General features: G+C 46.4%; 1 long non-coding RNA gene across 1 annotated transcript; it reads right to left on the bottom strand.

Moving 5' to 3' along the window:
• Window positions 1–10,698: 10,698 nt before the first annotated feature.
• On the bottom strand, window positions 10,699–14,709 carry LOC138081491 (uncharacterized). The gene is made up of 3 exons (XR_011145015.1): window positions 14,475–14,709; window positions 12,719–12,972; window positions 10,699–11,080 (listed from the first exon to the last, which is right to left on the bottom strand). It is a non-coding gene; the product is annotated as an uncharacterized lncRNA (long non-coding RNA).
• Window positions 14,710–14,963: the final 254 nt, after the last annotated feature.

Below are 14,963 nucleotides of genomic sequence, written 5' to 3'. Positions count from 1 at the left end.
AGTTGGACTGTAAAGAAAGCTGGGCATGGAAGAATTGATGCTTTTGAAATGTGGTGTTGGAGAAGACTCTTGGGAGTCCCTTGGACTGCAAGGAGATCAGTCCTGGGTGTTCACTGGAAGGACTGAAGTTAAAGCTGAAACTCCAATACTTTGGCCACCTGATGCAAAGAACTGACTCATTTGAAAAGACCCTGATACTGGGAAAGATTGAGGGCAGGAAGAGAAGGGGATGACAGAGGATGAGGTGGTTGGATGGCATCACCGACTCAATGGACATGAGTTTGGGTAGGCTATGGGAGTTGGTGAGGGACAGGGAGGCCTGGCATGCTGCAGTTCATGGGGTCACAAAGAGTAGGACACAACTGAGCGACTGAACTGAACCCATGGTTGGTACACCCGCAAGTGTCTAAGGAACTTAACAACAACAGTGGAGATGAAGAAGCTCCAGCCTTGGGCTCCAGACTGCAAGTCAGTGTTTTGCCAAGTCACATTCATATGACATCAGTCCTTGAATTCCATGGAAGTGCTCATAAGAGGAGGCATGAATAAGGAGGACATACACATGATGGTGATACATCTCTCTCTCATTAAGAGATAGAAATTCCTTTTGAAATAGAACAAAAGAAAAATAAACAAGTACTGCAAGAGTAGAATCGAACCCTTCCTGGGAGATCCAAGAGTGCTTCATGGAGAAATATACCACAGAATTTATTTTCCTTTTCTCTTTGCTCTCACTGGCTGTTAAACTCCATGAGGACAAGGAGTTAGCATGTTGTTCCCCCACCATCCTAAGGACATAGCAGCAGGCTTGACATGTAATAGAGGATGTACACGTGTTCAGTGAGTGAATTCATAAATGAATGAATAATAGAAGGATTAGTACAATTTTGGCTTAACTTGCTAGGTCTGGGTCCAGGGTAGAGCCCTCAGAACTTACAGAGGGCCTTGGCCTGTATGTGCAGAAGCTATTCGACTTCTGAGTTGCTGGAAAAGAGGCTGGGGTCATAGCAGAAGAGATGAAAACACGTGCTCACAAAAACTCAGATTCAGATGTTCATTGCAGCATTGTTCACAGTAACTGAAAGGTAGAATGACCCAGTGTCCATAAGCGCAGTATGGCAGATTGGTACACAATAGGCCATGTGCCCATACAATGAACTGTTACTCATTTATAAAAAGGAACAAAATACTGGTACATGATACTCATTTATAAAAAGGAATGAAATACCAGTACATGTTACAGCATGGAAAAGTCTTGAAAACATTTATGATAAGTGAAAGAAGCCAGTGAGGAGTACTACATGGCGCATGATCCCACTTACATGAAATGTCCAGAACAGGCAAGTCTGTAGAGACAGAAAGTTGATTAGTGTTCGCCTCAGCCTGGGGGCACAGACAGGGAGATGGGAGATTTGGGAGGTGGTAGCTGAAAGATACGGGAAAGACTTCCCTGTAGGTCAAAGGGTTAAGACTTCACCTTCCAATGTAGGGGTGCAGGAGCTAAGAGCGCAGAAGATTGGAGGCCAAAATTCTGAAACATGAAACAGAAGCAATATTGTAACAAATTCAATAAAGACTTTAACAATGGTCCACACACACACAAAAAAATCTTAAAAAGTATGAGATTTCTTGAGTTACAAAAGTGCTGTAAAATTGACTGTGGTAATGGATATATAGCGTGCTGTGCTGGGCTCAGTTGCTCAGTGGTGTCTGATTCTTTGCAACCCCTATAGCCTGCCAGGCTACTCGTCCATGGGGATTCTCCAGGCATGTATCTTGTGAAAGTAAAAGTCGCTCAGTCGTGTCTGACTGTTTGTGACCCCATGGACTATACAGACCATGGAATTCTCCAGGCCAGAATACTGGAGTGGGTAGCCTTTCTCTTCTCCAGGGGATCTTCCCAACCCAGGGATTGAACCCAGGTCTCACCCATTGTGGGCAGATTCTTTACCAGCTGAGTCACCAAGGAAGCCCTGAGATACATTTGTATCTTGGGAAGCCCCAAGGTACATTTCTATGTATCTTGTAGGCATCAGTTCAGTTCACTTCAGTTCAGCCGCTCAGTCGTGTCCAACTCTTTGTGACACCATGAATTGCGACACACCAGGCCTCCCTGTCCATCACCAACTCCCAGAGTTCACTCAGACTCACGTCCATAGAGTCAGTGATGCCATCCAGCTATCTCATCCTTTGTTGTCCCCTTCTCCTCCTGCCCCCAATCCCTCCCAGCATCAAAGTCTTTTCCAATGAGTCAACTCTTCGCATGAGGTGGCCAAAGTACTGGAGCTTCAGCTTTAGCATCATTCCCTCCAAAGAAATCCCAGGGCTGATCTCCTTCAGAATGGACTGGTTGGATCTCCTTGCAGTCCAAGGGACTCTCAAGAGTCTTCTCCAATACCACAGTTCAAAAGCATCAATTCTTCAGCGCTCAGCCTTCTTCACAGTCCAACTCTCACATCCATACATGACCACAGGAAAAACCATAGCCTTGACTAGACAGACCTTAGTCGGCAAAGTAATGTCTCTGCTTTTGAATATACTGTCTAGGTTGGTCATAACTTTTCTTCCAAGCAGTAAGCGTCTTTTAATTTCATGGCTGCAATCACCATCTGCAAAAAACATTGTTCACTTAAAATGGATAAATATTATGGTATGTCAGTTATATCTCAATAAATCTATTACAAAAAAAAATTTAAAGAGGATTGATTAGGGAAGTACTGGAAAAGACCAATCCATTTTGTCCATGCTTTTTTTGGCTATCCTTTAAAAAAGTCCCATTTCTGAAGAAATGCCTGATCTTCCCCCCCTTATTTGTAAACACTAGTAAATTTTGTTTTCCTCTGATGTCTTTCTGCCAGCTTCTAAATCCAGAGGGTTAGGCTGGTGGTGGAGAGATTTTTAATGGATGTTCTGTTGATATTTGCTGGGTTCTTTAGTAGCTGACTGGAGAAGGGAATGGCAACCCACTCTTGCCTGAAGAATTCTAGCCTGGAGCATTCCAGGGACAGAGGAGCCTGGCGAGCTATTGCCCATGGGATCCCAGAGTCGGACATGACTGTGCAACTAGCTTTCACTTTTTTCAGGTTGGAAGGAGAACGAAAAATGAATGATCAATCATCTATTTAAAAAAAATCAAGTCTTCATTGAATTTGTTACAATATTGTTTTTTAAATATATATATACATATAGGCTTTTTGTCTTTGAGGCATGTGGGATCTTAACTCCCCAACCAGGGATTGGATCCACACTCCTGCATTGGAAGATGAAGACTTAACCACTGGACCACCAGAGAAATCTCTGGATCACTCATTACGTAATACACACCTTTTAAAGAAAATTCTCAACAGCCTTGTGATACAGAAGAGTTTCCTCCATGAAGAAGGAACTCAGAGAAGTCCTGATACATCCTGTTACCCTGGCTTATTAAGAGCTAAGCAGCAGTTTTAACAGGACAACAGTACAGTGTGACCCTGAAGCCCTGGTCCCTCCTCCTTCCTCAGGCAAACAGTCAGTCAGTTTAGTCGCTCAGTCGTGTCCAACTCTTTGCAACCCCATGAACTGCAGCCCGCCAGGCCTCCCTGTCCATCACCAACTCCCAGAGTTCACTCAAACTCACGTCCATCGAGTTGGTTGTGCCATCCAGCCATCTCAACCTCTGTTGTCCCTTTTCCTCCTGCCCTCAATCCCTCCCAGCATCAGAGTCTTTTCCAATGAGTCAACTCTCCACATGAGGTGGCCAAAGTACTGGAGTTTCAGCTTTAGCATCATTCCTTCCAAGAACACCCAGGGCTGATCTCCTTCAGAATGGACTCGTTGGATCTCCTTGCAGTCCAAGGGACTCTCAAGAGTCTTCAACACCATAGTCCAAGAGCATCAATTTTTCAGCACTCAGCTTTCTTCACAGTCCAATTCTCACATCCATACATGACCATTGGAAAAACCATAACCTTGATGAGACGGACCTTTGTTGGCAAAGTAATGTCTCTGCTTTTCAATATGCTGTCTAGGTTGGTCATAACTTTGCTTCTAAGGAGTAAGCGTCCTTTAATTCTATGGCTGCAATCACCATCTGCAGTGATTTTGGAGCCTCCAAAAAGAATGCCTGACACTGTTTCCACTATTTCCCCATCTATTTCCCATGAAGTGATGGGACCAGATGCCATGATCTTTGTTTTCTGAATGTTGAGCTTTAAGCCAACTTTTTCACTTTCCTCTTTCACTTTCATCAAGAGGCTTTTTAGTTCCTCTTCACTTTCTGCCACAAGGGTGGTGTCATCTGCATATCTGAGGTTATTGATATTTCTCTCGGCAATCTTGATTCCGGCTTGTGCTTCTTCCAGCCTAGCGTTTCTCATGATGTACTCTGCATCTAAGTTAAATAAGCAGGGTGACAATATACAGCCTTGATGTACTCCTTTTCCTATTTGGAACCAGTCTGTTGTTCCATGTCCAGTTCTAACTCTTGCTTCCTGACCTGCATATAGGTTTTTCAGGAGGCAGGTTAGGTGGTATGGTATTCCCATCTCTTTCAGAATTTTCCACAGTTTATTGTGATCCATACAGTAAAAGGCTTTAGCATAGTCAACAAAGCAGAATTAGATGTTTTTCTGGAACTCTCTTGCTTTTTCCATGATCCAGCGGATGTTGGTAGTTTGATCTCTGGTTCCTCTGCCTTTTCTAAAACCAGCTTGAACATCAGGAAGTTCACGGTTCACATATTGCTGAAGCCTGGCTTGGAGAATTTTGAGCATTACTTTACTAGCGTCTGAGATGAGTGCAATTGTGCGGTAGTTTGAGCATTCTTTGGCATTGCCTTTCTTTGGAATTGGAATGAAAACTGACCTTTTCCAGTCCTGTGGCCACTGCTGAGTTTTCCAAATTTGCTGGCATATTGAGTGCAGCACTTTCACAGCATCATCTTTCAGGATTTGAAATAGCTCAACGGGAATTCCATCACCTCCACTAGCTTTGTTCCTAGTGATGCTTTCTAAGGCCCACTTGACTTCACATTCCAGGATGTCTGGTTCTAGGTGAGTGATCACACCATCGTGATTATCTTGGTCTTGAAGATCTTTTTTGTACAGTTCTTCTGTGTATTCTTGCCACCTCTTCTTAATATCTTCTGCTTCTGTTAGGTCCAGACTATTTCTGTCCTTTATCGAGCCCATCTTTGCATGAAATGTTCCCTTGGTATCTCTAATTTTCTTGAAGAGATCTCTAGTCTTTCCCATTCTATTGTTTTTCTCTATTTCTTTGCATTGATCGCTGAGGAAGGCTTTCTTATCTCTCCTTGCTATTCTTTGGAACTCTGCATTCAGATGCTTATATCTTTTCTTTTCTCCTTTGCTTTTCGCCTCTCTTCTTTTCACGGCTATTTGTAAGGACTCCCCAGACAGCCATTTTGCTTGTTTGCATTTCTTTCCACGGGGATGGTCTTGATCCCTGTCTCCTGTACAATATCACGAACCTCTGTCCATAGTTCATCAGGCACTCTATCAGATCTAGTCCCTTAAATCTATTTCTCACTCCCACTGTATAATCATAAGGGATTTGATTTAGGTCATACCTGAATGGTCTAGCGGTTTTCCCTACTTTCTTCAATTTGAGTCTGAATTTGGCAATAAGGAGCTCCTGATGTGAGCCACAGTCAGTTCCTCAGGCAATAGGAGGCACCATAACTCACATCTGTGGTGGGGTTTTAGGAAGGAAGAGTGGCTTTTTTCTGCTTAAGGCAGTTGTCCTCAGGAGATTACAGTTAAAATGCACACAGACCACTTGGAGAAGTAGCCCAAGCCACAGAGAATTCCTGTCAGTCAGCTGCAGCTTTGAAGTTTGTCTTGTGTCATTTTGCAGAACAGCTCTTCTACTTCAGGCTCTCGTCCCTCCTAAGACTGCTTGGAAAGTTCTCTCTTTTCTCAGATCCAAGAGCTTCGGCATTTGTCTCGGAGGTGGCAACTTGACACAGAGTGGGTATGGTTGATGCTCAGGTTGCCTTGTTGAGAAAGTGTCTTGGCATGAGGGTTTCCCATCTGGGTGGGAGCACTCTCAGTATGGATCACAGCTCTGAGCCTGTGATCATGTAGCCCCTGCATCAGAGCTTTTGGCTGGGAGGAGACAGAGTTTGGAGCCTGCCACGTGGAACTGAGTCCAAGTTCGTACTTCTTGCACAACAAGCCAATAGTTCAATAAGTCGAGAGCTGAGTTGTGGGGGCAAGAAATAGGAATTTTATTCAGAAAGCCTGCAGGCCCAGAAGATGGTGGATTAGAATCCCAAATCAGGTTTCTTTTATACTAAAAGGGGAGATGGTAAAGCCCTGGTTCTGGAGGGCCTCCTGAGGGGATGTGTTAAATGTGTTAATTTCTTCCTGCAGCGGTTCACTGGTGGATCTGGTCAAGGTGTGTCTTGGGAGCTAAACAAAGTCATTTTTAGCTTAATGCTCATTACCTGGGAGAACGGGTTCCAGAGAAGTACTGTTATAATTTAAGCTTATAGGCAACATCCCTTTAGTGATTAACTTGTAATATAATAGAATACAAAGCTTCTTTCTTATTGTTTTACTTGTTTAAGTGACTCAAACCCTCTGTTCTTCAGGTTCCCCTTTGGCTAGTAAGATGGTTGTATTTACTGCATACAGTTGTGAGGACTAGGTGAGTAGGGCTCCATTCATTCCCTTAGGATTTACATCCCAGCCCCCATGCAATCCCTCAAATAAATCTGGGTGCTCCCAATGGGCAGATTTAGCTCCCAGTGGGTCAAAAAGCCCATCTGAGGGATATTATTTAAGCCAAGCAGAACTGTAATTAGAATTTGTGTTGCAACCAGCACCCTTAGCCCTAGAGGTCCCTTTCCTGGGAGGTTGACAGCACAGATACGTTCTTCCTTTAGGGCTTTTGTGAGCCTGAAAGCTTAATCTCCTGAAACCTCTAGCAAGTGGAAGGAAGGGTTTGAAGGAGGATTCCTTTCCCCACTTAGGCCCTGTCTCCAATTCATCCAAACCTACAGTGCAGAAGCGGTGGGTTCTACCGTGAACCAGAATCTTTTGAGCTTCCCAGAGGGCCCTGACTGACGGGAAGAGCTGCCGATAGTCTCCTGCACAGAGATCTTGTTACACGAAAACTAGGTTCACCTCCTGGTGGATGTCGAGCCCATAGACACAACCAAGCCAGAGATCAGGAGAAGGGTGTGTTATTACTTGAGTCAAAGGTGAACACAAGGGATCTTTCCCAAAGTGGTGTCTCCCAGAGCAGCAAAATTGGTACATGCATATTAATGAAGGGGCTTGAGCAGAGGTGAATTAGTGTAGAATCAGAGCAAAGGTTGACAGAGTCCAAGTCTTAGCAGATTGAAGTCAGGAGGAGGGTCAACATTACCATTCCACTCCTACCTAGTGGAGGCCTTAGTTCCTGTAGAACTCAAAGATTTATTATTGTGTATTGCTTAGTATCAATATATTATATCATTATGTATGATTATTGATTATAATTAATACATTGTATTATTAGGTACCCTTTGAGGAAGAACTGGGACTCTGCTTTATCATTGCACTATTGTTGACTGCCATTTCTCTGTTCCTGGATTCCTTTTTTTCCCTTAGAAATAATTAATTACTGAGACCTGTTCAAAAGCAAGCATTGTGGCCAGGCTTAGATCACAAAATGACTTAGGCCAAAATGGGTTCTCTTATGTCAGGAAGGCCATTCCTGTTTCTCCTTCTCCAGGAGCCCATAACCTATCTGTTCACAACCTGCCTTCGAGACACTTGGAGGATATACGCTTCACATTTGTACATTTCATCATCGTAGCTATTAATACATTTTATTTATATATGTGTGTTTAGTTGCTGAGTGTTGTCTGACTCCTTGCAACCCCATGGACTGTAGCCTGCCGGGTTCCTCTGTCCATAGGATTTTCCAGGCGAGAATATTGGAGTGGTTGCCATTTCATCCTCCAGGGTATCTTCCCAACCCAGGGATTGAACCCTCATCTCTGGCATCTCCTGCATTGACAGATGCATTGTTTACCACTGAGCCACCAGTGAAGCCCAATATCATAGATAGGGATGCTTAAATAAAAGGACTTTATTTCTCCTGGTCCCGGAGGCTAGAAGTCTAAACTCAAGGTGCCTGCAGGGCTGGCATATGGTGAAACGCTCTCCTTGGGTTCCAAATAGTGAAGTGAAAGTTGCTCAGTCATGTGCAACTCTTTGCAACCCCATGGACTGTCCATGGAATTCTCCAGGCCAGAATACTGGAGTAGGTTACTTTTCCCTTCTCCAGGGGATCTTCCCAACCCAGGGATTGAACCCAGGTGTCCTGCATTGCAGGCGGATTCTTTACCAGCTGAGCCACAAGGGAAGCCCAAGAACACTGGAGTGGGTAGCTTATCCCTTTTCCAGAGGATCTTCCCGACCCAGGAAGCAAACTGGGGTCTCCTGCATTGCAGGCAGGTTCTTTACCAACTGAGCTATCAGGGTTACAAATGGCCCTTCTTTTTGTGTCCTCTGTGGTCTCTCCTCCACATAGGTAGGTAGAGAGAGAAGGGAAGCAAGCTGTCTGGCTTCTCTTCTTTTAAAAATTTTTTTAAATTAATTTATTTTATATTTGGCTGCGCTTGTCTTCATTGCTTTGTGTGGGCTTTCTCCAGTTGTGGCGAGGGGGGCTACTCTTCATTGCAGACCTTGGGCTTCTCATTGCTGTGGCTTCTCTTGCTGCGGATCACGGCTCTAGGGACACAATCTTCAGTTGCAACTCACAGGCTCTAGAGCTCGGGCTCAGGAGTTGTGGTGTACGGGCCTAGTTGCTCCATGGCGCGTAGGATCTTCCTGGGCCAGGGATTGAACCCTGCACTGGCAGGTGGATTCTTATCTGCTGCATCAGCAGGGAAGCCCCCTGGTTTCTTTTATGATAAAGGCATTATCATGACCTTGTCTAAACCTGACTACTTCCCAGGGATCCCATCTCCAAATACCATCCCACTGGGGGTTAGAGCTTCAACTTGTGAAATCTGGGGTAACACGATTCAGTCCACGGCAGGAGTTAATACACGGAAGACACTGAGCAGCCAGCACCAGAAAAATGATCAAATCCAAAAGTGCTGACAACACACGTGAGTGTGTTTGTGCTCATATAGCTCCTTGGGGTTTACAGCGCACCCTCACCCTCAAAACTTTTCTACTTGAGGCCTCTTAGCAGCCCTGTGAGGTAGGCTTTTTCCAGATGAGAAAGCCAAGGAGAGGCTGGGCGATTTGCCAAAGTCACGTGCACTTGAGCAGTTAAGCCTCCTGACTCAGTCCACGTGTTTCCTGTCTCTTTTTCTGAGGTCACCCGCACCACCATTAGTACACTGTGCCCCCTGGACTCACGCCACGGCTGCCAAGAAGCTCAGAGAGGTCTAAGGTAGAACTGACCGATCTGCTTGGGCTCCCATACTTGGGGGTCTCCAGGACTGCGTCAGACTGCTTCTGTCCTCTAGGTTTCCCCTAGAGATAAATCAGTTGACTTCACTGTCTGTGAAAAAGCAACGCCATGCCATCAGCAGTCAATATGGAACATGTAGTCAGTGAAGTCATATAGGAAGAGTGACCGCAGGGAAGTACCCAAGTTCAGGGTTCTCCATCACGTGGGGGTCAAATGGGAGAAAAGTTTTATTTCTGTACGCCAGCCGAAATCGTTTCTGAGATTGTTTTTGCTAAGAGGAAGTAAAGAGTAAACTGTTCCCATATAAATGCAGAGTCATTGCCCTGGCTGGTGTTAAGAGGCCAGTGAGATCACCACGGAGGATGGTCTAAGTTTTCTATGGATTACAGAAGGCTTGCTTGCTGTAGATGCCCGATAAGTACGTTTCAAAAATCAACTAATCTTCCGAGAAGATCTTTTTTTAAAAAAATATATTTTTTATTTGGCTGCACCAGGTCTTAGTTTTGGCATGCAGGATCTTCAGTCATGACATGTGGGATCTAGTTGCCTGACCAAGAGTCAAACTCGAACTCTCTGCCTTGGCGTCCTGGCCACTAGACCACCAGGGAAGTCCCCAAGAAGATCTTTAATTTCTCATGAATTATTCTTTTGCTTGAGAATGTCTTCAGATATTAGAAATCCGTGGTGAGAAAGAGTCCTTTGTTTCCTCCAGATGTTGACCTGTGTGAGCCCTCCAACCTCATCTGTTTATCTTGGGTTCTGCGTAGGTGAGAAAACCTCCTCTAATTGGCACATGTGTGTGTGACTGGATGAATAAAGTATCTTTTGATTGTTAATCATCTAATTTGTGTGTGTGTGAAGGGAAATAGTGGGTCAGTCATCAGGGAGGATTTTGCAAATTTTGAATTTGCAACAAGAGCTGAGAAGGGCTTGAACATTTGTTGGGGGCAGGATATACAGCCCGAATCCCAGCTCAGTTTTCTGCCTTCCACTCAGCCAGGAGCAAGTCTCCCTTGATGGCTCAGAGGGTAAAGAATCCACTTGCAATCAAGAGACACAGGAGATGGTATTCCATCCCTGGGTCAGGAAGATCCCTTGGAGAAGGAAACTGTCAGCCGAGTGCAGAGAAAAAGAGCGCGAGCCGCGCAGTCAGACAAGAAAAGGGAAATTTATTAGAGGGAAAAGAGAGGGTGACTGGCTCTTAAGGAGAACCAGCGTCCTCCCTTTCTGACGGAGTCCTTCTTATACCCCACCAATGAAAAATCCTCTGGAGGGATGGTCACGTAGCTGGAGGTCTGGAATCTGGTGGTCTTGCAGCTTTGAGAAGATAGGCACCAGTGAGATAACAGGATGCCATTTGGGCAGTTTGGTCAGTCTCAAGGATCACAGTGATTTATTCTTTATTTGCAAGGTCGACATAACGAGCCATCGTATCAGTGAGACCCCATGTGGACCCTATCATTCCAGCCTTTTTGATTTAGGATAAGGGCCGGAGGTCAGTCTTCTGTAACTACTTCCTGCGGAACAGGGGTGTCATGAGGGTGAGATAAGAAAGGCTGGAATGTGGGTCAAGGGGATTTGTGTGGGGTCGAAGTTTCTGATAATCTGAGTGACTTAGAAGTAGCTCGTGGACAGTTCAGTTGGTGAAGGCTTGTAAGCGATCCTGAAGAAATTTTGAAAAAAGATGCATTAAACCTGGGCTGACAGTTAGAATCAGGGTGAGTAGAGGAGAGGGCCTGGAAAAGATAGGACCTGGGGCATCCGGTTCCAATTGCTTAACCAGTTTTCCCATGAATTACTGAGGTGTTGGGGTGTTCTCAAGGCCTCATTTGTCAGATTTCTAGCTGCTTCCTCTAGAACGCCTGATTTATTCGTGTAGAAACAGCAGGCTTCCTCCAAAACCAGGCATAGGCCTCCTTTTTCTGCTGTGTCGAGGTCTAATCCTTGTCTGTTTTGGAGGACCACGGCTGCCAGGGTTTAGCTGGTTTAGAATAGTGATAAGGCTGTTAGCTCTTTCTTCTAGGCTGTCAGTGAGGTCTTTAGAAAGGCTCTTATAGTAATTTAAAGAGGTTGTGAATCCTGTGGTCCCTGCCCCAATCCCAGCAGCCCTTCCTAAAATGACTAAGAGAGGAATGAATTGAATTGTCCGTCTGGGTCAGTTATGAGTTAGTGGATGGTTACTGGGTAGTCAGTTATGAGTTAGTCTGATTGTTAGGAGCCAGATATACCAGGGTGTATGCTCCTGTCCAGTTAGTGGGAAGACATCGGACTTCCCTGGTAGCTCAGATGGTTAAGTGTCTGTCTACAATGCGAGAGATGCGGGTTCAATCCCTGGGTCGGGAAGATCCCCTGGAGAAGGAAGTGGCAATCCACGCCAGTACTATTGCCTGGAAAATCCCACGGACAGAGGAGCCTGGTGGGCTACATGTAGTCCATAGCGTCACAAAGAGTCGGACAAGACTGAGCGACTTCAATTCACTTCACTTCACATAAGTAAGTAGTGGTTCCACATAAGAAAAATATTCCAGGAGTGAGAAGTCAACAGCTGAAATTGAAAGCAAATAGGAGTCTTTCTGGGAACTTGTTAGTAGTCTCTGAATCTGAAAGGGAAGTCGCCAGTGTAGCCCCTACAAGAGGAGTATTCACAGGATATGCAGAAGGGAGTCTCCCTGAGAAAATAAAAGAATGCCCTGCAGTTCCTGAGACATGATAGAGATGGACCTGGAGGGAAGGAGAGAGATGAAGTGTGATTACAGAGGTGTGGTGGTACAGTTCCTAGCTGGGGGTAAGAATTGTTTATTGAGTTTTGTCTGGAAAAACAGGAAGAAGTTAATGTTGTTAATGTTGTTAATGTCAGAGGGGGTGGGTGTGAAGGTGCAGTAACCAGGCTAGATCAGAGGGTGGGCTTGGGATAGTAATAGAGGCTTTGAATTTTGAGAGACGGTCTCTCCCAAGAATAAGAGTGGGGCATTTTGGGAGTATGAGAAAAGAATGGGAAAGTGGAGTATCTTGAATCGTGCAAGGTAGAGGTTTGGAGAAGGAAATGGCAACTCACTCCAGTGTTCTTGCCTGGAGAATCCCAGGAACGGGGGAGCCTGGTGGGCTGCCGTCTATGGGGTCGCACAGAGTTGGACACGACTGAAGCGACTTAGCAGCAGCAGCAGAGGTTCGGTTATTTGTGGCATAGATAGTAAACTATCAACCCCCATAACAGAGGCCTGGGAGACCTTGGTTTTTCTGGAGTAGGCAGGCATAGCAGAGCAGGTGGCCCCTGTGTGAATGAGAAAGGAGGCCGGTTTACCTGCGACTGGAAGAGTTACCCGGGCTCCGCAGAGGGGATGAGAGTCGGGCCTGGGGCTCTGGGCACCTTCAGTCTTCAGCGGCGAGTCCGAGGAGGCTGGGCGCAGCTGGCTCGGAGGCTCCGTGGGCCTTCTCTAGCTCTGCCTGCTCTTCCCGGTGATTGAAAATCTTAAAGGCTAAATTTTAAAGGTCTCGTTGAGGGGTTTGAGGGTTTTCTTCTGCCTTTCTTAGTTTCTTGCCGATATCTGGGGACGACTGGGAGATAAAATGGGTGTTAAGAACAATGGTGCCCTCTGCTGAAGTGGGGTCTCATTTTGTGTATTTTTGTAGCGCTGCTGCTAACCTGGCTAGAAATTGTGCCAGGTTTTCGTCTAGTCTTTGAGTTATTTCCCAGAGTTTATCAACGTTGATGGCTTTATGCCCTGCCTTTTGAAGGCCCACAATGAGGCAAGCAACCATATGATTATGGGCTGCTTGTCTAGGTCTCCGTGCCTGATAACCCCAGTTGGGGTCATCTCGGGGGACAGCTGTGGCCCCTGCGGGCTTCATGCCATCAGTCCTGTGTATCTCATCAGCATGTGCCTGAGAGGCTTGCCACACTCGTTCCTTCTCTTCTGGGAGCAGAGTGGAGGAAAGGATGATGTAAATGTCATGCCAGGTTAAGTCGTAAGCCTGGGTCAGAGACTCGAATTCTTTTCGATAATTATCAGGGTCTGAGGAGAAGGAGCCAAGACGCTTTTCAGTCTGACACAGATCTGTGAGGGGGAATGGGACATGAGCCCGAACAATGCCTTCTGCCCTGGCTGCTTCCTGTAAAGGGGGGCAGGGGAAGGAGTGGGGTCCTGCTGTGAAGTTTCCTGTTTTAAATTTGTTCAGGACCCATGGCGAGGGGATCTAGGGAGGTCAGGGTAAAGCCTTGGGACCCTGAGGGTAGACAGTGGGGCTGAGGTCTCAGAGCTTACAACAGGCACAGGCTGGGGAAGGGGTTTGGGGGCTGCGGGGAAGGGGTGGAGGCCTGCACTTCAGAAGGAGGGGGTGGGGGGTGCTCTGTAAGGAGGAGGTTTGGAACTGGATCTGGAGCAGCCGCAAGGGGATTGGGAGCGATAGGGGGTGGGCTGTGTTTGGAAGGGTCGAAGGAAGACGAGAAGTCTCAACAGGGATCAGGAGACATTGTGTTAGGAGGATGTGGTCCAGAGTGGACTAATAGTATTTGAGAAGTAGGACAGAATTCACAGCGACTGAACAGCAAAGAAAGCCCGGACATCAGGGATTTCTAACCACTTGCCACTGTGGTGGCAGAAGTTATCGAGGTCCTGTAGAGTATTATAATCAGGAGTTCTGTTTTCTGGCCATTGGAACCTGTTATCAAGTCTGTATGGCGGCCAGACAGTGTTAGAATAGTAAATAAGTCTTTTTGGTCTTATCTCCCCTTGGAAGCCTGAAGCTTTCAGGTTGCGGAGAAGGCATCCTAAAGGAGTAGATTTTGAAGGCTGGGATTGAGAATTTCCCTTTGCGGCCGAATAGGGAAGTTAGACACGGGCGAGGGAAAGCGAGGAGAAAGGTCCGAGAGAAAAGGTGTCCCCGTCCCCGTGCTCAGGACTTTCTCAGAGTTATAATAGTCTGCTTTGAAATGGATGTCCCCTATTTCAGAGTCTGGCGGGGCACAAGGCCGAGGGCCGAGGGCTGTGGGGATCTTCCCACCCAGTGCTAGGGCTTGGAAAGCGAGAGAGGATCCAAGAGAATGGGGTTTCACTCACCCTTGTAACTGATGGATGAAAAATGGGCTGGGGTGTGGATGTCAGTCCAGCAAGGCAAGTGGAGAGTCCCGCCCCAGAGCTCGTCTCAGTTTCTCGGCAAGGTCCACGGGAGGGGACCACCAGAGGTGGGCTTGGGAGGGGAAGCCACGAGGGGAGCCCACCCAGTTGCGGTGGATCTTCCCTCACCAGTTTCGGCCCCAGAATGTAAGGCGAGTGCAGAGGAAAAGAGCGCGAGCCGCGCAGTCAGACAAGAAAGGGGAAATTTATTAGAGGGAAAGAGAGGGTGACCGGCTCTTAAGGAGAACCAGCGTCCTCCCTTTCTGACGGAGTCCTTCTTATACCCCACCAATGAAAAATCCTCTGGAGGGATGGTCACGTAGCTGGAGGTCTAGAATCTGGTGTTCTCGCAGCTTTGAGAAGATAGGCACCAGTGAGATAACAGGATGCCATTTGGGCAATTTGGTCAGTCTCGAGGATCACTGTGATTTA

The sequence above is a fragment of the Capricornis sumatraensis genome, chromosome 6 (genome assembly GCF_032405125.1).
Source record: "Capricornis sumatraensis isolate serow.1 chromosome 6, serow.2, whole genome shotgun sequence".
NCBI lineage: Eukaryota > Metazoa > Chordata > Mammalia > Artiodactyla > Bovidae > Capricornis > Capricornis sumatraensis.
This window is presented reverse-complemented; position numbering and strand designations above follow the sequence as displayed.